Source organism: Myxine glutinosa, chromosome 6 (genome assembly GCF_964187855.1).
Source record: "Myxine glutinosa chromosome 6, kmMyxGlut1.1, whole genome shotgun sequence".
In the NCBI taxonomy this organism is placed as follows: Eukaryota; Metazoa; Chordata; class Myxini; order Myxiniformes; family Myxinidae; genus Myxine; species Myxine glutinosa.
The window spans coordinates 9,255,718-9,280,772 of NC_136266.1; positions in this window are offsets into that span (position 1 = coordinate 9,255,718).

A 25,055-nucleotide genomic window follows, 5' to 3' on the forward strand; every position below is an offset into this window, starting at 1 on the left:
TGGATGGATGCAAATCCCATATCCGCAACATTGCACCCTTCTCTACCTTGGGGCGTCCCGACCCGATAAATTTTTACCTACTTTAGTGTGGCACTCAGATGTAGTTCCCTCTACTATTAACTCAACCCTGAGTGCGACAGTTTTACAGATGTTCACAAATGAGTAAATATGTCCCCCTGCGACGTTGCACCCTTCTCCTAACAGAAACACACCCACAGGATAACCGAATCGCGGAAAGCATCCTCAAACTAAACATACAGCCGGTAGGGAGCATCATTTACACAAGACTACACTGATATTTACACTACGATCCAGGACCTGTTCTTTGAGGAACACATGCAGATGTTATGCATAGAGAGAGAGCACGCATGCTAGCATCGATACACCAACCCACGAGTGCCCTGTGGCCCTACGGCCTTTAATAATGTGCAGAGCACCCCGTCCAAGCACCAAAAGCACCACCCCATTATGTACAGTCAGCACCATCCGGTGCACCAATAAAGTGTTCAATAATAAATGCACAATCAAGTGTCCATGGTCACCGGTGGTGTCGCAGCCGGCCGATGTTCTGCCGCTGGTCTTGCCTTCTTGGAGTGCACTTGGCCTTCTGGCTTCTTTAGAAATAAAGAAAGGTGCCAACCGCATCCATTTCTAAATTGTGGCCGTCAGGGGGGCCAACTAAAAGTGGTTCACCTGTATGGCATAGGTGCCACGTTGACCCAGAGGTCCATCCACGGGTGGTGCTTGCCCGCAAAAGAACTGCGGTCCATGGTGGGCGGCCACAAAAATTGCGGTCCATATGGTGTATCGATCCAGGCAGCAAGCAGCGGAAGTACAGGCCCACAACTGCGGAGCCAGCACCTCTCTCTCCTCTCTCTCTGCCCCAAAGCCAGATCCTCGGAGGTGGGAGACAAAAGAAGACAAGTGAGTAAGGTGGTAAGGGTGCAAAAGTGCACGCAATACAAGGTAATGCACACTGGGGGCACATGGGAACCAGGTGAGACAGGTACGTTCCTACCGTACGCCCCCCCCCCCCCACCAGGTAACCTACATTGCCCCTCCCTTACCCCTTACTGTATCCACAAAACACAACACTACCCATAAACATCTACTTTACACATCAACAACGTCCCTACTGTCTTCCCCGTTCCTCCCATAAACCAAATTCGTCTTCTCTCCCTCCTAACCAATCAAATTTGCCATTTCCAACTCTCATCAAAATTTGCCATCTCCAACTCAACATCAAAATTTGCCATCACCAATTCATCATCAGTCCCTCCTAAGGAGGGAGAGATGGAATCACCCCAATGTCTCATCCACGTCGTGATGCGTCTCACAAATCCACACAGCAATTCTCCCTTCCTGCAACACAGAACAAAGGAACACAGGTGTGGAGTCATCATCATCACCTCAGGTAAGTGGCTGCGTATGGTGCGACAGGTTCATCAATCCTAACTATTTCCTAAATGACTTTAACAACTTTACATTACCCGGGGTCTTTCCCTGCCAATCCATTGGCCAACTTACACTATGGGTTCTAAAAACCAATTCCCATTGACCAAACTGTGGTGCTTCTCAAGTTGGGGTCTCACTCCCCCGATTCATCACTCGGTGCCCCCGCACAATTTCGGTGGCTGGGTCGTGTGACGCTCCCAGCTGGTCCGCGCACCTGCACACCTCCACCACTGTTGTTGCCTACCGAGCTCACCTGCTCCTCACCCTAAACCTAACTAACTGGGGAAGGCCCTCTCGCACTCTCACCCCCTCAGTGCCCTCTCTGGTACGGGCTGCCCGATCCACACCCGGGATCCTCAGGCACCCACTGACACTAACGGCTCCCAGAGCCCACCTGCGGCCTCACCTGGCCGACATCTAACAGTGGCGGAGTGCCCAACCATTCACACTCATACTAACAGGCCACACGACCAGTCAATTTCACCACACCAATGCACCCATCCACAATACCATTCTGCAACCGCACCACAAATGCCAATATCCAACCACAATTTACCTATACCCTCTACCTAACACTTACACTACCCGCCCCGGGTACTCGTGAAAGGGGTCCACTCTTCCCCCATCCACACCTTCACACCATGCACACCACTCCGTACCACTTACTCCAACTCTCTCCACACCACTCATTCCAATACTCCATGTATTCCACACACCTGTACTTGCACACCTCTGCTCTCATACTTGGTGCCGCCTGTACCCTTCTCTCCCCCAGGCGCATTCGCGCTGATCCACAACACTCACTACTCATACACTGCTCCACACACCTGTCCAGTTCTCACACAGCATCATCTCATATAACTACTCCCCTCTGAAACTTGCGCTTCCCAGTCGTCCCTTTAAACTATTGCGCTCCCTCGTCATTATCATCCACTCTAATCTACCTGCGTCCCCTCTACAGGTATCCTTGTCACTAACTAACCTTAACGTTACCTAATGTCATCTTCTAGGGCCCTACACACAATATCCTAACCCACCCGGGCTAGTTTTCACTGCCATAAACCCCATAAACTAGTGCTCCTTTGCCCCCGAATCATGGGAAGGGTGGCAGGGATGCCACCCTTACCCACCGTCATACGGCGCGAGTGGGACCTTGTGGGACCACCTCGTATGTGAGTCGTTGCCCGCCTGCCGGACCCCGTGCGTCGCCCCTTGCGGGGTCAGCGTGGGGCCGAACCGGCCGGGCCCCCACAGTACATTACCCCCAAGGGGCTCCCGTGCCTCCCCTGTCCCTCTAAAAACTACCCCTGTTGGTGTCGATGCATGGGTCACACTTCCGCAACCCGCTACCCATTCCATACCACCACAACCTTGCTCACTCACACCTCGCACCTCTCCCATCACCGGACCCTCTCGCTCGCACCCTCGTTCCATACCCTCCGGACCAGCCATACACCTCACTCTTGGCCTCTCACGAACATCCGGGTCCATCTCGACCCCCAAGCTTATTAAATCACCTGGCGCATCATACGCACGACCATATTGGTCACCACTTACACCGGGTCCTCTTTCTCTTCGCTTCTCCTCCATCACCTGCGAATCCCTCATCCGGTTAATGAGCACATCATCACGATCCGAACACAGAGTTTGGACCAATTCTTTTACTTCCTCCTTTATCTCTTTCTTATCCTCTCTCCGTCGCTTCTTAATTTCGCTCACCCCTTCTTCCACTTCTTCTAATTTCTGCTTCACCTCCTTCATCTCCTCGTGCGCCCCCTTAAGTTCTTCCTCTAACTCCACCTTATTTTTTTCTATGTGCTCCCGCACCTCCCGCTCTTTAACCTCCATCACCTCTACCACCTTGTTCATTTTCCTTGTCAGGTCCTCATGTACCGTCTGACACTCTTTTTTAATTACCCCTACGTCCTTTTTCATCTCCTTCTGTGTCGATTTTAAACCCTCTATTACCGCTGTGTTCTTCTTTACCTGGTCCCCCAACTCCTTTTGTCCCACTGTCAGTTGTTCTACTCCCAGCGTCAACTCCTCTATACCACCTTGCAATTTTACAGTCCCCTTTCTCACCTCCTTCTCCATGCGCTCCTTACAGTGCCTCACCTCCTCGCGCACTCCTCCGACCTCCTCACTCACACCTCTTCTGATCTCTTCTCCCCTCACTTGCATCTCCTGCCCAGATGCCACCCTCATCTGCTCCATTTCCTCCCTGTGAGCATCCAATTTAGTTTCTACCCCCATTCTGACCCCCTCTATCTGCTGCCCCATTTTTTTAACTTCCCTTTCCGCTTGGTCCCTCATGTCCCTCAATTTGCCTTCCATACTGTTTTCTAACCCCTCTAACCCCTTTTTCATCCCTTCCATTTGATTCTCTTGAGCGGCCATTCTGTTTTCTACCCCCATTAACACCTCCTGTATTTCCCCTAATCTATTGTCTAATCCCTCTATTCTACTCCCTAACCCTCCGATCTGGGCCCCCATGTCATTCCTTAAACCCCCGATCTGGTTTCCCATGTCATCCCTCAATTTCTCGCTATTGGACCCCATCCTTTGTTCTCACCATTCCCCCATTTCTCCCATTTTGCTCCCCATTCTGCCCCCCAATCGCTCACTATCAGCCCTCATCTCGTCCTTCTGCAGGTTGAGGGACGCCTGCATTTGTACCATAAATTGCTCCATGGGGGCCTGCATTTGGGCCATCCCTCACACTTGTGCAGCGGGTGCGGCCGCCGTAGCCATGTGCGAGGCGCCATTTTGCGCGCCCATAACCTCGTGCGCGAGGACGCCATTTTGCGAACCTGCCGCCCTCACTGCTTCGCTCTCCTCATGTCCCTCAATTTGGTCCTGGATCGACCCTGCCTCACTCTCCTCTACCGGAACCCAGCCGTCTTGATCTGCCATAGCGCGACTTTCAAAATTCGGGTTTTTTGTAAAACAAAATCAAATTTCGGTGTCTTTATAATTTTGACCAAATTTTTTCCTAGATGTTTTTTTAAAAAATTTGGTTCGGGCCTCGAATCTCACTCCTCGACACCAATTGTTACGGTAATAACACAATTGGTGTCCAAAATTTGGGCTAAATAAATTTAGTCCCAGGTTCGAATCCCAACTCCTGACAACCAATTGTTACGGATCGCGGTTAGATGTTATTTCGACCGAGCGGTGGTGTATTACCGCGACCTAACAGTTATTCCCCGACTCTTCCCCAACTCACCCGATTCCACCCGACCGTTGGCCAAATCGCGCTACGCTAAATCAATGATTGGAAAGGACACAACGACTGGGATAAATGAAACGACGCAAGGGGTACAGTTCTCAAGACCTCCGGAGGAGGATATAATTACAGTGGGGGAGAAAAGGGGTAGATTACAAGGTAGTGAGGTAAAGACACAGAAGAGATAGGCACTTAAATACAATCTTATTTTATCCCAGACAGACCACAGACAAACGGGACAAGGCTGACTTACACAGGGATTGATGGCAGGGAAGGACAGGTAGTTCGATAGCACAAGGTGCACCTTGGCTCGGGGACAGGATCAAGCACGGTCCAAGAGATGCAGGGAGGCCTCACAGCGCTCGGAGGTGGCGTCTTTCTTTTCCCAAGCTCAGCGCGCATCTGACGTCACCTCCCTCTTCCTGCGCATGCTCAGCGGGGAGTGACACGCCCTCGGCTGGTTGGCTCCGCCCCAGATGGGACCGGTCCGCCGCTTCTATTGGGTGCGGGGGTTACCGGGCTCCGCCCTTGACGAGGAGCTGACAGGGAGCCCCTATTTGGTAACCCCGTCGAGCACATGTTCGATGGCGGCTCGTTGGAAAGGCCTGGTGCCCTCCCAACACCCCCTACCAACCAAGCCGGAGTGAGGACGCACACTCCCCGCGCCCGCCGCTGCTGTTGTTGTTGTTGTTGTTGCTGAACCGTGAGGAAGAGCTGCGGGGAGGTATTGGGAGGTCCTAAACTTCCTAACGGTGCCATACAATCACATTCTGGTGCAACGAAGAGTCAGAATTAATGGAAACGAGTCCTTAACTGACATAGACTAAGAATAACTAGCAAGATGTCCTATAGTTGTCTTACATGAGATGCGGAGAACCTGGGTGCGACATTTAATGGGGGAAATAGGGGGAGGTCGGGTCTACAGAGTGTTGTTTACAGAAAATGGGACTAGGGAATGGGGGATTGGGGATAGTTGGGAAGTATTGAGGAAATAGGGGAATATTTACAAGCGGATATGGATGGATGCAAATCCCATATCCGCAACAATATATATATATATATATATATATTGTTGCGGACGCGGTTAAGATGTTATTTTGACCGAGCAGTTGGTATGACCACGACCGAACAGTTATTCCCCGACTAGAACCCGATTCCACCCAAACTTTGGCCGTATCGCACCGCGGCTGCCCAATCTGGAAAACTCTAAAACGACCGAATGCAAAGAGGAAAAGGAATAAGACGAGAAGACGGACAGAAGAGTAATTGGATTTATTATTTACACATATAAGTAGGAAGCAAGCAGTCACATTTATTTACAGGGACATGAGACGCAGGTGACATAGTGCAATCTTTAGCTTATACAGACTTATTGTTACTACCCAGGACAGCACGAACAAAACAAACTCACGTACGCAAATGGATGGAAATTGCAGGCAGGAATGACAGGAGGTGGGTGGCTGGAGGAAGGCCCGGAGCTGGCTGGAGTTTGATCCCGCACGGGACGTCGGGCTGGACCTCGACGGCCGCCGATGCCACCGATCCTGTCGTGTGCGCGGGGTAGCGGGTCGGAGCTGCTTGGTGGAGCCAAGCCAACGCTGCTGGTGGGGGGTCTGGCGTGACGGGTTCTCTCGCGTGACGGGTTCTCTCTCTTACTAACTCCAGGACTCTTTCTCTCTTGCTTAGTCCAACTCTTCCTCACCACCGACAACTCAACGCAACCCCTCCACTCTCCGCAAACACTGACCACCACTGACGACCAACCCAGCTCTGACCAAAAAAACCACACACTCCGCTCTTGTCGTAGCTCATCCCGTCCAAGCTCATCTGCCTTGGACACGCCCTGCCTGCGGGTTATATAGGCCCCGCCCCTCAACCTTCGCGAACCTCCTCGATGTTTCTCTCCACACCCTCTCCAAGTCCAACCCCTTGTTTGTGGTTGGTTGAGTGGGGCTGACTCACTCCTCCCCTCTATGACGAGGTGGGGACCCGCCTTTCTTCCCCAACCCTGCCTCGTGGTCAATGGCGGATGAAGGGAAAACCGCCCAACATGCAGTTGGCAATGCGAATTGCAATTGACGAAAAGGGGGGAATGGAAGTGTTGGGAGTGGGAATGATGGGAATTTATCTCTTTCACTGGTGCAATGGAGTATTTCAATTAATGGGAGACACAGCCTTACCCTAAAACACATAATAAGATATAACTATTGAACAGGTGTATTCTATGATTGGCTGTGGTGTGGATGCTTTCTGGACTAATTATGGGATGCCCTTTGACCTTTACACAGCTCCGGAGGCAGGAGGCACAGAATAAACAATAATAATAATTCACACAATCAAAAAAATATACAGTCCTCATATCCGCAACACTGCACCCTCCTCCTCTTAGGCACGTCCCGGGCCTACAACTTTTATTTAGTGTGACACGTAGGTGTAGTTCCCTCTACTTTTAACCTGACCCTGAGTGCGACAGTTTTAAAACATAAATAAATGTGTCCCGCTGCTCCATTGCACCCTGCCTAACAGACTTACGCCCACAGTTAACCGAATTGCGGAATGGTCTTCAAACTACACACTGACGGTGGGGAGCATTATTTACAATGACGCTATTTTTATTTACAAGACTAACCCAGGACCTGTGATTGTTCTTTCTGGGGGGGGGGACAGTCTGCTCTGCATCAATGCACCATGAAAGCACCCAAAAACGCACCAATACACCCCCAAGCACCAATCGGTGCAGTCACCACAGTTCATCAGTGTTCAATAATAAAAATAACCAAACAACCCCTAACCCTGCAGGTGATCTTTTGCTCTTCGGCTCCCTCTGCTGGCTATTATCATTTCTTCCAGTTGTTGTCATTCCTTTGCTTTGCTTACTGGCGGCCTATTTGTATTAAAACTTGCACCCAATGTGTCCATTTTTATTTATGGCCCACAGGGCCGACTACGTGTGGTTCACCTGTGGGGCATCGGTGCCCTGTGGCCAAGGTCCGCCAGCAAGATTTCGGGCCCTCATGGCCGGTTCCAGCAGAGGGGCCATGCCCCAACCCATGGGGTCCATAAGTGGTGCTTGGCCACAGACATGTGGTCCATAATGTGGTGCATCGATGCAGACAGCTGGTTCTGGGAATTCCGGGCGCACAATGGAGGACTCACGCACGCTCCCCTCGGCACCCAATGGCGCACAGGTCATGTGGGAGACAAAAGAGACAAATGAGCGAGGGGTAAGGTCACAAGGGTACACATCAATAAGGCAATGCAAGGCGAAATGCGTACGGAGGGCGAAGTGAGAAAGCTCGTCCCTACCGTACGTCACCCCCCTGTCACCTACACTACCCTTGCCCTTACCCCATATTTACTAAATCTACCCATTTACAAATTCGTCACTACTGTCACGTCTTCCCCATATTTCTCCTATACCAAATTCGTCTTCACTCCCCCACTATCCAAAATTTGCCATCACCCAATTCGTCATCAATCCTCATAAGGAGGAAGAGATGGAACAACAAAGCACAATGTCACACCCACGTCATGATGCGTCTCACAATCCTAACATTTGCACAATAAAAATAATAAAAACAACCTGGCATGGTGTGGAGTACCTGTCACCTCAGGTGAGTGGATGCAGATGGTGCGAGGAGACTTCATCCTAACTGCTTTCTAAATGACATTAACACACTTTACACTACCCGGGGTCTTTCCCTGCCAATCCATTGGCCAACTTACACTATGGGTTCTAAAAACCAATTCCCATTGACCAAACTGTGGTGCTTCTCAATTTGGGGTCTCACTCCCCCGATTCATCTCCCGGTGCCCTTGCACAATTTCTGGGCTGTGACGTGTAGCTCTCCCAGCAGGTCTACCCACCTGCACACCTCCACCACTGCAGTTGCCCCCCGAGCTTACCTAGCTCCTCACCCTAACCTATCTAATTGGGGAAGGCCCCTCCTGGCTCTGTCACCCCTTGGTGCCCTCTGGCACTGGGCTACCCGGGTCCGTCCTCCGGATCCTCGGGCCCCATCCACAACTACCGGCTCCCACAGACCACCTGCGGCCTCACCTGGCCGACATCCTCACAGTGGTGGAGTGCTCAAACCAACTACACACACTAACAGGCTACACGCCCAGCCATTTCCACAACACTAATGCACCCATCCAAATACCATTCTTCCACTCGCACCACAGATGCCAATATCCAACCACAATTTACCTATACCCTCTTACCTAACACTTACACTACCCGCCCCGGGTATCCGTGATGGGGGTCCATCCTTCCCCCATTCACACCTTCGCACCATCCACTCCACTCCACAGTTTTCCACCATACTCACTCCACGACCATCCATTCCAATACTCCATTTATACCACACTACCATTCTCCATACCTGTTGTTGCACACCTGTGCACTCACACCTGGTGCCACCTGCACCCTCCTCCTCTTCCTGGACCATTGGGTCAGCACAATACACAATCACCTTCACTCACTCATACACTGCTCCACACACCTGTTCAGTTGCACACCTGTGCAATCACACCTGTTCAATCCTCAAACACACGGCATCATCTCATCTAACTACTCCCCTCTGAAACTTGCGCTTCCCAGTCGTCCCTTTAAACTATTGCGCTCCCACGTCATTATCATCCACACTAAACTACCTGCGTCCCCACTACAGGTATCAGTCACTAACTAACCTTAACGTTACCTAATGTCATCTTCGCTAGATCCCTACACACAATATCCTAACCCACCCGGGCTAGTTTTCACTGCCATCAACCCCATAAGCTAGTGCTCCTTTGCCCCCCTCTGTGAGGGATGACAGAGTTGCCATCCCACCACATGGGGGGCGTCCTACTATCAATTTGGCACACCAAATTTCAGCCAATCAAAAATTTTGCCAATCATCTGCCAATCACCGTACCAATCATCAAATTTTGCCTTTTTCTAATTTTGGGTCCAAAACACTAACCTCATCACCCGTCTACTTATTAGATCCTCTCGGTGCGCCAATTCCCTTCTAAAGCTCGGCTTCGTACAGCCGAGCAATGAATGCGGGTTGTTTTGTGCCAGCGGCTGGATACGTCCCGCATTCGGGGCAGGGACGGGGGCTTACCCGGGCCGAGATCCCACGCACCACCTCGGCGTGGAGCCATCCAATGTCCCGATCTCGACCTGCCGGCACGTCTCAACAAAAAGTGGTCGCCATGACGACCCTTCCTATCGAGCTGCCCGCTCCGCCTAGTGGAGCACGGACGCGGCCGTTCCAAGCGAGGCCCAGCGTGGATCGCGTACGGCGGTCCTTTCGAACCTGCCGTGGCTCGGATCCCCGCTGGTTCTCGCGGCACGCGAAGCCCAGCGCGCACCGAGGGCCCGATTCGGCTAAAAGTCGCTCTAACCGCTAACCCGGTTACCGTCGATGCCTCACCTGCATGCTTCCACGCATACGCTACCCCTTTCTTGCTCATACATCCAGCCGTCTCCCTGCTCTTGGTCTTACCTTCTCTAACACACCCAGGTACACTCATTCCGCTCACAGACTTGGTCACACACCTGACCACCGAACACCTTGGCACACATTCGTCGCTCGCACACCTCACCAACACACCTCTTCGTGCCCCTTCCTCGGTCACCTCCTCTGTGACAATCACAGGTGTGCTCTCACTCGCACACCCAACCACGTGCCTCACGACCAATTCCAGCGTGCATTCCCAGACACGCTCTACCATTCCAGGTGTGCTTCCTTCCATTCCAGGTGTACATCCTCGCTCACCTGTCACAACCAACTCATGCTCCGTGTCACTCTCACTACTTTCACCTCCACTCTCGGTCGCGCACTCACCCTTACTCTCGACAGCGCACTCTTTCCTCATGCACCTGTCCGTTACACACCTTTCTCGCGCACGCTCTTGCGCACACTCTCCCGTTACACCCTCTGTAACACTCACCACAGGCGTGCATTCCCCCTTACTCTTGACAGTGCACTCTTTCCCCATGCACCTGTCCGTTACACACCTTTCTCGCGCATTCTCTTGCGCACACTCTTTCGTTACTTCCTCCGTAACACTTACCACACCGCGCTTCCATGTACCCCCTCGCACACGCGCTTCGACCAACTCACTCTTGACGGCACACTCACTCCTCGGCGTGCACTTTTTCCTCACACATCCCATGGTCGGACATTCTCGCACACCTCTTTCTTCGCACACCAGACCTGTCGCACACTTCACCAACGGCCTTTCACGAACACCCAGATCCAAACCAATCCCCAAGCCGACTGAAGCTCCCCTCACATCATGTACATTTCCTCGTATATCGCCACTCACCTTGGCACCTCGTCTCCGCACCTCCTCTGCCACATGCAAACTCTTTATTTGGTTAGTGAGCAGCACATCATGAGTTGAGCACCGACCTTGTACATATTCCATTACTTCCTCCTTTATCTCCCTCTTAGTTTCTGTCCGTCCCTTCTTAATTTCACTCACCTCTTCTTCCACTTCCTCTAATTTTTGCTTCACCTCTTTTATTTCCCGGTGCGTCTCCTCAAGTTCATCCTCTAAGGCTACCGTGACCGTCTCTAGGTGCATCCTCACCTGCTGGTCCTTCGTCTCCATTACCTCTGTCACCTCGTCCAACCTCATTGTCAGTCCCTCACGTACCATCTGACATTGCCTCTGTGTCGCTATCAAGTCATTTTTAATTTCTTTTTGTGTCGCCTTTAACCCTCCTAGTACCGCAGTGTTCCTTTGAACCTGCTCCACTAACTCAGTCTGTCCCTCCGTCAGCTGTTCCACCTCCTCCGTCAGATCTTCTATTCCCCCTTGTAACCTCGCCGTATTATTCTTCACCTCTTTCTCTATACGCTTTTCGCCTCGCTTTACCTCCTCGCGTACCCCCGAGACCTCCTCACTTACACCTCGTCGTATCTCCTCTTTCATCTCCTCCCTCTCTTTTGTGGATGCTACCCTCATCTGTCCCAATTCATCCCTCTGAGCATCCAATTTACTTTCTAACCCGATTTTCACCTCCTCTATCTGGTTCCCCATCTGTTCGATTTCCCGGGCGGATTGCTCCCCTATTTCCCGCAATTTGTCTTCCATCCTATTTTCTAACCCCATTAACCCATTTTTCACCCCCTCTAACTGATTCTCCTGGGCAGCCATTCTATTTTCCACCCCCGTTAACCCATTCTTTACCTCTTTTATCCCGTTGTCTAACCCCTCTAATTTAGCTTCTAGCTGTTCCCCCATTTCTCCCATTTTGCCCCCCATTTCTCCTATTTTGCCCCCCCATTTCTCCCATTTTGCCCCCAATTTCTCCTATTTTGCCCCCCATTTCTCCCATTTTGCCCCCCATTTTGCCCCCCATTACCCCCAATTGCTCACTCTGAGCCCTCATTTGCTCACTCTGAGCATCCATCCGGTTCCCCATTTGTCCCATTCGCTCACCCTGAGCATCCATTTTTGCTTCTAGCCCCATATTTGCCATTAGTATGGCTGCATTAATCTGCGCCATGAGGTCCCGCACATCAATTCCCGCTATTTGCGCAGCGGGTGTGGCTACCCCGCGCTCGTGCGAGCTGCCACTTTGTGCGTCTGATACCACGTGCGCGAGAGCGCCATTTTGTGCGTCTGATACTCCCTCAACCGCCTCCTCATTGCTCCCCTCCATTTGATCCTGGGTTACTCCTAACCCCTCCTCTAGCTCACCCACCGGCATCCGATCGCCTTGACCAGCCATGGCGCGATTTCAAAATTCGGGTTTTCCTTTACAACAACACAAATTTCCAGCACTTTGTAATTTTGAGCGCGTTAAGCGCGCTTCGGGCCTCGTATCCCACTCCTCGACACCAATTGTTGCGGACGCGGTTAAGATGTTATTTTGACCGAGCGGTTGGTATGACCGCGACCGAACAGTTATTCCCCGACTAGAACCCGATTCCACCCAAACTTTGGCCGTATCGCACCGCGGCTGCCCAATCTGGAAAACTCTAAAACGACCGAATGCAAAGAGGAAAAGGAATAAGACGAGAAGACGGACAGAAGAGTAATTGGATTTATTATTTACACATATAAGTAGGAAGCAAGCAGTCACGTTTATTTACAGGGACATGAGACGCAGGTGACACAGTGCAATCTTTAGCTTATACAGACTTATTGTTACTACCCAGGATAGCACGAACAAAACAAACTCACGTACGCAAATGGATGGAAATTGCAGGCAGGAATGACAGGAGGTGGGTGGCTGGAGGAAGGCCCGGAGCTGGCTGGAGTTTGATCCCGCACGGGACGTCGGGCTGGACCTCGACGGCCGCCGATGCCACCGATCCTGTCGTGTGCGCGGGGTAGCGGGTCGGAGCTGCTTGGTGGAGCCAAGCCAATGCTGCTGGTGGGGGGTCTGGCGTGATGGGTTCTCTCGCGTGACGGGTTCTCTCTCTTACTAACTCCAGGACTCTTTCTCTCTTGCTTAGTCCAACTCTTCCTCACCACCGACAACTCAACGCAACCCCTCCACTCTCCGCAAACACTGACCACCACTGACGACCAACCCAGCTCTGACCAAAAAAACCACACACTCCGCTTTTGTCGTAGCTGATCCCGTCCAAGCTCATCTGCCTTGGACACGCCCTGCCTGCGGGTTATATAGGCCCCGCCCCTCAACCTTCGCGAACCTCCTCGATGTTTCTCTCCACACCCTCTCCAAGTCCAACCCCTTGTTCGTGGTTGGTTGAGTGGGGCTGACTCACTCCTCCCTTCTATGACGAGGTGGGGACCCGCCTTTCTTCCCCAACCCTGCCTCGTGGTCAATGGCGGATGAAGGGAAAACCGCCCAACATGCAGTTGGCAATGCGAATTGCAATTGACGAAAAGGGGGGAATGGAAGTGTTGGGAGTGGGAATGATGGGAATTTATCTCTTTCACTGGTGCAATGGAGTATTTCAATTAATGGGAGACACAGCCTTACCCTAAAACACATAATAAGATATAACAATTGAACAGGGGTATTCTATGATTGGCTGTGGTGTGGATGCTTTATGGACTAATTATGGGATGCCCTTTGACCTTTACACAGCTCCGGAGGCAGGAGGCGCAGAATAAACAATAATAATAATTCACACAATCAAAAATATATACAGTCCTCATATCCGCAACAATATATATATATATATATACAGTCACGTGAAAAAGTAAGTACACCCCAACATTTATCACTACTTCAAATACATAAATTAGAATCAGGTGCACCAGCTCAGGTGCAAATGATTAGAACATCGTTAGAGAGGGTTCTTGGAGGAACCTGTCTTATTTAAACCTCAGACATTTAGTTTGGTTTGCTCTTTGTTGTTGAAGTGTGCGGCATCACCATGCGTAGATCAAAAGAGCTCTCTGGGGCCTTCAGAAAGAAGGTTATAGATGCCTACGAGTCTGGGAAGGGATTTAAAAAGATCTCCAAACAATTTGAAATCAATCATTCGACTCTCCGGAAGATCATCTACAAGTGGAGAAGATTCCAAACAACTACCAACTTGTTCAGGCCAGGCCACCCCAACAAGTTCAGCCCGAGAGCAGACTGCAAGATGCTGAAAGAAGTCTCTAAGAACCCCATAATGTCATCACGGGACCTACAGGTAGCTCTTGCCACTGTTGATGTCAAAGTGCACGAGTCTACCATTAGAAAGAGGCTGCCCAAATTTGATCTACATGGGAGGTGTGCCAGGAGGAAACCTTTGCTGTCCAGAAAGAACATCAGGGCAAGACTAAAGTTTGCCAATGAACACCTAGGCAAAGACCAGCACTTCTGGAACAATGTGCTCTGGACAGATGAGTCAAAGGTGGAGCTATTTGGCCACAGTACCAGAAGACATGTTTGGTGAAAACCAAAGACAGCATTTGACCACAAGAACCTGATACCAACTGTAAAGCATGGTGGTGGAAATATTATGGTTTGGGGCAGCTTTGCTGCATCAGGGCCTGGGCAGCTCACCATCATAATATAATCCACTATGAATTCTTCATTGTACCAGAGGGTGCTTGAGGATAACGTGAGGTCATCTGTCGGAAAGCTGAAGCTCAACCGAAGGTAGACCTTGCAACATGACAATGACCCTAAACATACCAGTAAATGCACCAAGGAATGGCTGAAAAGAAAGAAATGGAGGGTTCTGGAATGGCCAAGTCAAAGCCCGGATCTGAATCCCATCGAGATGTTGTGGGGGGATTTGAAACGAGCTGTGCATGCAAGAAACCCCTCAAACATCGCACAGCTGAAAGAATTCTGCATGGAGGAGTGGGCAAAAATTTCTCCCAGTCGATGTCAGAGACTGGTAGACAGTTATGAGAAACGCCTACTTGAGGTTGTTTCTGCTAAAGGGGGCAATACCACCTATTAGAGCCAAGGGTGTACTTACTTTTTCCACATGCGAAATTTGCATTTATGTTTATTTAAATTATACAATGGACTACAAAATGTAAATGTTTCATGATATTTGTTATATTATATCACCTTTATCTATCAATATTGTTGAAATGAAGATCAAATTGCTGTGTTGAAATATGTTGAAAAAGTCAAAACTTTACATGGGGTGTACTTACTTTTTCACGTGACTGTACACACACACACACACACACACACACACACACACACACACACACACCTACACTACTCACAATAAGTTAGGGATATTGGCAGGTTCTTCGGTGTGGTTAATTTTGTGTATTAATGATGTTGAAAAAAGTTGTTGGTCCTAATTCTATGGTTATTAATGAGTGTGAAAAAACACAGCATTCTTGATTTCAATACCCTAACCACTATAAAAAACATAAACTCACTCCCACAATATCCCTAACTTATTGTGAGTGGTGTACTTTTTCACGTGACTGTATATATATATATATATACTAGCTTGGCTCGGCTCGCTACGCTCGCCTCACCACGCGTCGTTACAGAGGAACGGGCTTATTTTAGCTGAGGCTAATGACTGTACCTGAGTTGCTGTGTTGTGATGATTTTCACCAATCATAATACAAACAATTACTTTGCACAAATGTATTTGTTGTGTTTGTGATATTACATTTTTATAGGCAATTTAGGTTGAAGATTTAGGTTGAATGTTTTTTTGTTTCAAGAAAGAACCCCTCAGCACATACATAGGGGAGGGGAAGGTGCAGACTGCAAGTTTGGGACGATTACACCTCACCACCACGTAATTCAAAACACCTCACCACCACGTAATTCAAAACACCTCACCACCAAGTAATTCAAAACACCTCACAGCCATAAAACACATAATAAAAACACCTCACCACCACGAAATTAAAAACACCTCACAGCCATAAAACACGCAATAAAAACACCTCACAGCCATAAAACACATAATAAAAACACCTCACCACCACGAAATTAAAAACACCTCACAGCCATAAAACACGCAATAAAAACACCTCACAGCCATAAAATACATAATAAAAACAAATCACCACCACAAAATTAAAAACACCTCACAACCATAAAACACGTAATAAAAACACCTCACAGCCATAAAACACATAAAAAAAACACCTCACAGCCACAAAATTAAAAACACCTCACAGCCACAAAATTAAAAATACCTCACCACCAAGTAATTCAAAACACCTCACCACCACGTCATTTAAAAACACCTCACCACCACGTGATTCAAAACACCTCACCACCACGTAATTATAAATACCTCACCACCACGTGATTCAAAACCACCACCACGTTATTATAAACACTTCACAACCACGGAAACAAAAGTTTGAGGGAGTGGTTCAGTGATAACACAGACACTGCCCAGATGTGTCGATATATAGATAAATGACTGTACCCGAGTTGCCATTTTGTCATGGTTTAAACCAATCATAATTCAAACAATTATTTTGCACAAATGTATTTGTAATATACGTGATATCACATTTTATAAACAATTGAAGTTGGAAAAAAAAATTCCCCAAAAAAAAAAAATTGGAAAATTTTTCAAAAGAAATACTCTTAGGACATACCGACGGGAGACCAGAAGTTTGGTACGATTTCACAAAAGTTTGAGAAAGTAGTTCAGTGACAAGACAACACAACACAGGACAACACAGGACAGGACAGACGCTGCACAGATATATATATATATATATAGATATATACACACATATCACATATCCTCATGAAGGACATCATGAGCTGATCATGAACAGCAATTGCTTGTCAGAAGTTAAAAGCCAGGCAGACCTTCAACCATTTTCTTGAGGTTGTGGGGAGGAATTGCTCGTGTTTAATTCAACACTAAAACCCGAACAACAACAAAAAGTCCACACAATAACAATAAAATTCTCCAGCATGGAAACACATTTCGAAGAAACATAATAAAATCTTCTTTTTTAAAATTCAAAGTGTGTTGATACCGGATCATATGTCATGAGAAAGGCACATTGGCTACCTGTCAGCTCTGCTTCAAGATCAGTGACTGTGGCAGAGACTAATTACACACAGATTGAGACAGGAATGCTAGGTGGAGTGTATGGTTGTGAACATGTGTGTAGGGACAACCATTATTCAAAGAAAGATGGAGGGATGGTGTCACTGTCACATGATCATTTCTTGTGCCCATCTCTACTTTGTTCACATATACTTTTTGGAGTAACGTGGAGTGTATGGTTGTGAACATGTGTGTAGGGACAACCATTATTCAAAGAAAGATGGAGGGATGGTGTCACTGTCACATGATCATTTCTTGTGACCATCTCTACTTTGTTCACATATACTTTTTGGAGTAACGTGGAGTGTATGGTTGTGAACATGTGTGTAGGGACAACCATTATTCAAAGAAAGATGGAGGGATGGTGTCACTGTCACATGATCATTTCTTGTGCCCATCTCTACTTTGTTCACATATACTTTTTGAAGTAACGTGGAGTGTATGGTTGTGAACATGTGTGTAGGGACAACCATTATTCAAAGAAAGATGGAGGGATGGTGTCACTGTCACATGATCATTTCTTGTGACCATCTCTACTTTGTTCACATATACTTTTTGGAGTAACGTGGAGTGTATGGTTGTGAACATGTGTGTAGGGACAACCATTATTCAAAGAAAGATGGAGGGATGGTGTCACTGTCACATGATCATTTCTTGTGCCCATCTCTACTTTGTTCACATATACTTTTTGGAGTAACGTGGAGTGTATGGTTGTGAACATGTGTGTAGGGACAACCATTATTCAATGAAAGATGGAGGGATGGTGTCACTGTCACATGATCATTTCTTGTGCCCATCTCTACTTTGTTCACATATACTTTTTGGAGTAACGTGGAGTGTATGGTTGTGAACATGTGTGTAGGGACAACCATTATTCAAAGAAAGATGGAGGGATGGTGTCACTGTCACATGATCATTTCTTGTGACCATCTCTACTTTGTTCACATATACTTTTTGGAGTAACGTGGAGTGTATGGTTGTGAACATGTGTGTAGGGACAACCATTATTCAAAGAAAGATGGAGGGATGGTGTCACTGTCACATGATCATTTCTTGTGACCATCTCTACTTTGTTCACATATACTTTTTGGAGTAACGTGGAGTGTATGGTTGTGAACATGTGTGTAGGGACAACCATTATTCAAAGAAAGATGGAGGGATGGTGTCACTGTCACATGATCATTTCTTGTGACCATCTCTACTTTGTTCACATATACTTTTTGGAGTAATGTGGAGTGTATGGTTGTGAACATGTGTGTAGGGACAACCATTATTCAAAGAAAGATGGAGGGATGGTGTCACTGTCACATGATCATTTCTTGTGCCCATCTCTACTTTGTTCACATATACTTTTGGAGTAACGTGGAGTGTATGGTTGTGAACATGTGTGTAGGGACAACCATTATTCAAAGAAAGATGGAGGGATGGTGTCACTGTCACATGATCATTTCTTGTGACCATCTCTACTTTGTTCACATATACTTTTTGGAGTAACGTGGAGTGTATGGTTGTGAACATGTGTGTAGGAACAACCATTATTCAAAGAAAGATGGAGGGATGGTGTCACTGTCACATGATCATTTCTTGTGACCATCTCTACTTTGTTCACATATACTTTTTGGAGTAACGTGGAGTGTATGGTTGTGAACATGTGTGTAGGGACAACCATTATTCAAAGAAAGATGGAGGGATGGTGTCACTGTCACATGATCATTTCTTGTGACCATCTCTACTTTGTTCACATATACTTTTTGGAGTAACGTGGAGTGTATGGTTGTGAACATGTGTGTAGGGACAACCATTATTCAAAGAAAGATGGAAGGATGGTGTCACTGTCACATGATCATTTCTTGTGCCCATCTCTACTTTGTTCACATATACTTTTTGGAGTAACGTGGAGTGTATGGTTGTGAACATGTGTGTAGGGACAACCATTATTCAAAGAAAGATGGAGGGATGGTGTCACTGTCACATGATCATTTCTTGTGACCATCTCTACTTTGTTCACATATACTTTTTGGAGTAACGTGGAGTGTATGGTTGTGAACATGTGTGTTGGGACAACCGTTATTCAATGAAAGATGGAGGGATGGTGTCACTGTCACATGATCATTTCTTGTGCCCATCTCTACTTTGTTCACATATACTTTTTGGAGTAACATCCCTACATCCTTTTCCATTGAAAAATGTTTTTATTACTTATTATATAATAATAACTAGAAAGAGCAATCAGAGAATGCAGACTCTCACCAGTACTTGTTTTGTATGTTGATATATGTTACATAATTACAAATAGGGGCAATACCTGGGTGTTCACCTTTTAGAATAAAGCGACTGAAGGTATTTTTGAAAGTATCACAGTTTTTAAAGCAATACGAATGGTTGCTAGGAGACAGGGCAGCATGTAAAATCATACTTACTAAATGATAACATTCTAAATCAGTAGAGAGCATACCTCCACCAGGTGAACAGTTTACGTTGTGTATTCCAGAGTAGACCAGAAAATCACAATACAGAATCACATTTAATCAAAATCATCCGTCCACAACTTTTTGAGATCTCCTGATTTGTATCGATTTTATCCCTATCAGTCAATGGTGAAGAATCACTTAAAAAATTAAATATTTCTCATATCTGAATCCATATTCAGATCTTCACCAAAATCGAATCGAATCGTCCTTGTCACACACCCAACCGGTCCACCAGGTTTTGTCCAAATCCGTCCACAACGTTTTGAGATATCCTGCTTTGTAGAGTCTTTGGCCCGATCTCACAATGGTGAAGAATCACAAAAAAATTAAATAATTCTCATATCCGAATCCATATTCAGATCTTCGCCAAAATCGAATCGAATCGTCCTTGTGAGACACCCAACCGGTCCACTAAGTTTCGTCCAAATCCGTCCACAACGTTTTGAGACATCCTGCTATGTATCGTTTATGGCCCAATCTCCCAATGATGAAGAATCACTTAAAAAATTAAATAATTCTCATATTCGAATCCATTTTCAGATCTTGACCAAAATCGAATCGAATCGTCCTTGTCACACACACAACCGGTCCAACAAGTTTCATCTAAATCCATCCATAACTTTTTGAGATATCCTGCTTTGTAGAGTTTTTGGCCTGATCTCCCAATGGTGAAGAATCACTTAAAAATTATATAATTCCCATATCCGAATCCATATTCAGATCTTCACCAAAATCTATTCTATTTTGTCCTTGTCAGACACCCAACCTGTCCACCAAGTTTCATCCAAATCCGTCCACAACGTTTTGAGATATCCTGCTTTGTAGAGTCTTTGGCCCGATCTCACAATGGTGAAGAATCACAAAAAAATTAAATAATTCTCATATCCGAATCCATATTCAGATCTTCGCCAAAATCGAATCGAATCGTCCTTGTGAGACACCCAACCGGTCCACTAAGTTTCGTCCAAATCCGTCCACAACGTTTTGAGACATCCTGCTATGTATCGTTTATGGCCCAATCTCCCAATGATGAAGAATCACTTAAAAAATTAAATAATTCTCATATTCGAATCCATTTTCAGATCTTGACCAAAATCGAATCGAATCGTCCTTGTCACACACACAACCGGTCCAACAAGTTTCATCTAAATCCATCCATAACTTTTTGAGATATCCTGCTTTGTAGAGTTTTTGGCCCGATCTCCCAATGGTGAAGAATCACTTAAAAATTATATAATTCCCATATCCGAATCCATATTCAGATCTTCACCAAAATCTATTCTATTTTGTCCTTGTCAGACACCCAACCTGTCCACCAAGTTTCATCCAAATCCGTCCACAACGTTTTTAGATATCCTGCTATGTATCAATTTGGGCCCTATCTCCCAATGGTGAAGAATAACTTTAAAAATTATACTACCCGGATCCTAATCCGGATCTTCACCATAATCTAATCATTTTGTCATTGTGACATATACTACATGTCTGCCAAATTTAGTCCAAATCCGTCCACAACGTTTTGAGATATTTTGTTTACAAACAAACAAACAAACGGACAGGCAGGGATGAAAACATAACCTCCATCCACCTTTGGTGACGGAGGTAACAAAAGACAACCAATTTTTGCGGCTCATCTCTACCTGTATAGACCCCCTTAGATTACGATTTCTTTATTAGTCGTAAACAAACATTGGTACATCACGGGTGATGAAGTTTGTGTAAATTGTGTTGAGGTTTCGACGAAATTGTGTGTGTAGTTTCTGAGAATATAGCAAACACCAATTTTGGAGGGGCAAACCCCACATAATTCGCAGCTTTAAGGTCCGATTTGTTTAATGCCATGAACAGCTTCGGTACATCACGGGTGATGAAGGTTGTGGTCAAGTTTAATCGACATTGCGTTTGTAGTTTCAGAGGAAAAAGCAGATTCCAATTTTTTTTTGGGGGGGGGGGGGGGGGCAGAATAATAATATAATAACATGGGGGGGTCAAACCCCCAAACCACCCCCTAATAATAACATGGGGCGGGGGTCAAACCTGGACCCACTTTGACCCCGGCAAACTCCCTTATATCCTGATTTTTTGCCGTGAACAAACTTTAGTCACAGAATAAGAAATATTATTTGTGTCAAGTTTGGTCGCAATCCCATCAGCGGTTTCGGAGAAAAAATTCAAATTGTTTACGGACTGACAGACTGAATGACGGAAGGACGATGCTCCATTGCATTCGCTCCCTGGAACTTCGTTCTTCGTTCGTTGCAGGTGAGCTAAAAAAATCTTTTTCTCTGCAACTGTTGGTCCAATTGACAGGAAATTTTCACCATAGGAGCGCCTTTGCCTGTAGAATCGTTTAATGGTAATTATGACGTCATAGGTTAGGATTAGGGTTGTTAGGGTTAGGGTTATGTCACATGGTATGGACGCCATCTTGGAAAAACCGAAAACTTTGCACCCCTTTATCTCCAAAAGCGCTGTGTCGAAAAAAAATTGAGACATGGCTCCTTGTAAAGAACTCTCCATGGACAATAACATGTGAATGATGATGTCATCGGTGCCTCCATTATGATGTCATAATTCATCAAGTACAAAACTTCATCTGATCATGATGAAATTTCTTGAGCATCATTTGGAGAAAAATTGATGGGGGAAAATATAATAATGACATAATGGGTCACATGGTTCTGCCGCCATATTGTTTATAAGAGAAAAGCCTCAAAAATCACTAAAAAAACCTTTTCTCCAAAACAGCTGAAAAGATCGAGTCCAGGCGTTGCACGCATGATCGCATACCCATGCTACACAAACAGTAAGTATATCGACCATGACGTTAAAGGTCACATGGTTTTGGAGCTATGATGTTTTGAAGCATAAACCTTTAAAACCTATCTCTTCCCTCATTTTTGATCATATCGAGTGGAAACCTCACAAATATGTTCCCCATGTGTGGAAGATAAAATGGTCTTTTGGAATTTGCGATAAATCATATGGTTTGGTAGCGATTAATTATATTGAACGACAATCTTAAAAAAATTATAACTCATGAACAACTTCATTGATCGACGTGAAACTCTATAATAAAGGAGAAGTCCTGAACGGGAACAATTTTGTAAAATTTCAATATGATTGGTTGTACGGTCTGGAAGCCAGAAGTTGTTATTGCTGGAAGAAGAAGAAACACAACATTTTTCTTCTCAAACCATCTAACTGATTGTGCCACTGCCATTTTTCGGATATATTTCCTTTAAAAATCATTCTCTCTGCAATAGGTGAACCGATTCACAGGAAATTTTCATCAAAGGAGGCCTCCACCTGCAGAATTTTATAAGGGTAATTATGACGTCATAGGTCACGTCGTACGGGCGCATTCTTGGGGAAAAAAATGAAATACTTTGCACCACTATATCTCCAAAAGCATTGCGTATAAAAATTGAGACGTCTCATTGTAAACAACTCTGCATGGAGAATAGCATATGTTAATGATGATGTCATATGTGCCGCCATTATGACGTCATAATTCTACAAGTACAAAACGTCATCCCATCAGGATGAAATTTATTGAGCATCGTCTCGGGATAACTTGATGGAGGAAAAAAATGACATGGCTCGCGTGGTTCGGCCGCCATATTTGATGAAGAGAAAAGCCTTAAAACCACAAAAAACCCTTTTTCTCTGAAACGGCTGAACAGATCCAGGCCAAACTTTACATGCATGGCCACATATCCATTGAGAACAAAAAGTTTGGGGACCGTGACTTCGTAGGTCACATTGTTTGAGAGCTATGATTTTTTGAAGCATAAACCTTTAAAACCTATCTCCTCCCTCATTTTTGAACACATCGAGTGGAAACTTCAGAATTATGTTCTGCATGTCTGGATGCTAAAATGGTCTTTTAGAATTTGCGATAGGTCACATAATGGCAGCAATTAAGAATTAGATGGGAATCTTAAAAACATTCTATCTCGTGAACCGCTTCATTTATCGATGGAAAACATTAAATGAATGCAGATGTCGTCAAGGCGAACAAGTGATTAAAATTTCAACATGAAACGGTTGTACGGTCTGGAAGGTAGAAGTTGTTATTTTATGTATGATACGATAAACTGTACATTTATCTTCTCCAGCTATGTGACTTTTCAGTGTATCTTTCATTATGATGAAAGTAGGGTTGTATGAAAGTGGTGTTGTATCAAAGCGTGTCCAATGAAACCTGGGCTGTATCAAAGAGTGTCAGATGAAAGCGGGTTATATGAAAGCGGGGTTGTATGAAAGCGGGGTTGTATGAAAGCGGGGTTGTATGAAAGCGGGGTTGTATGAAAGCGGGGTTGTATGAAAGTGGGGTTGTATGAAAGCGGGTTTTATGAAAGCGGGGTTGTATGAAAGCGGGGTTGTATGAAAGCGGGGTTGTATGAAAGTGGGGTTGTATCAAAGCGGGGTTGTATCAAAGCGGGGTTGTATCAAAGCGGGGTTGTATCAAAGCGGGGTTGTATCAAAGCGGGGTTGTATAAAAGCGTGGTTGTATCAAAGTGGGGTTGTATCAAAGCGGGGTTTGATCAAAGCGTGGTTGTATCAAAGCGTGGTTGTATCAATGCGGGGTTGAATCAAAGTGGGGTTGTATCAAAGTGTGGTTGTATTAAAGCATGGTTGTATTAAAGCGTGGTTGTATCAAAGTGTGGTTGTATCAGAGCAGGGTTGTATCAAAGCGGGGTTGTATCAAAGTGTGGTTGTATCAAAGCATGGTTGTATCAAAGCGTGGTTGTATCAAAGCGTGGTTGTATCAAAGTGGGGTTGTATCAAAGCGTGGTTGTATCAAAGCGTGGTTGTATCAAAGCGGGGTTGTATCAAAGCGGGGTTGTATCAAAGCGGGGTTGTATCGAAGCATGGTTGTATCAAAGCGGGTTGTATCAAAGCGTGGTTGTATCAAAGCATGGTTGTATCAATGCGGGGTTGTATCAAAGTGTGGTTGTATCAAAGCAGGGTTGTATCAAAGCAGGGTTGTATCAAAGTGTGGTTGTATCAAAGCATGGTTGTATCAAAGCGTGGTTGTATCAAAGCGTGGATGTATCAATGTGGGGTTGAATCAAAGCATGGTTTTATCAAAGTGGAGTTGTATCAAAGCGTGGTTGTATCAAAGCAGGGTTGTATCAAAGCGGGGTTGTATCAAAGCATGGTTGTATCAAAGCATGGTTGTATCAAAGCGGGGTTGTATCAAAGCGTGGTTGTATCAAAGCAGGGTTGTATCAAAGCGGGGTTGTATCAAAGCATGGTTGTATCAAAGCGTGGTTGTATCAAAGTGTGGTTGTATCAAAGCGGGGTTGTATCAAAGCGTGGTTGTATCAAAGCAGGGTTGTATCAAAGCGGGGTTGTATCAAAGCGGGGTTGTATCAAAGCAGGGTTGTATCAAAGCAGGGTTGTATCAAA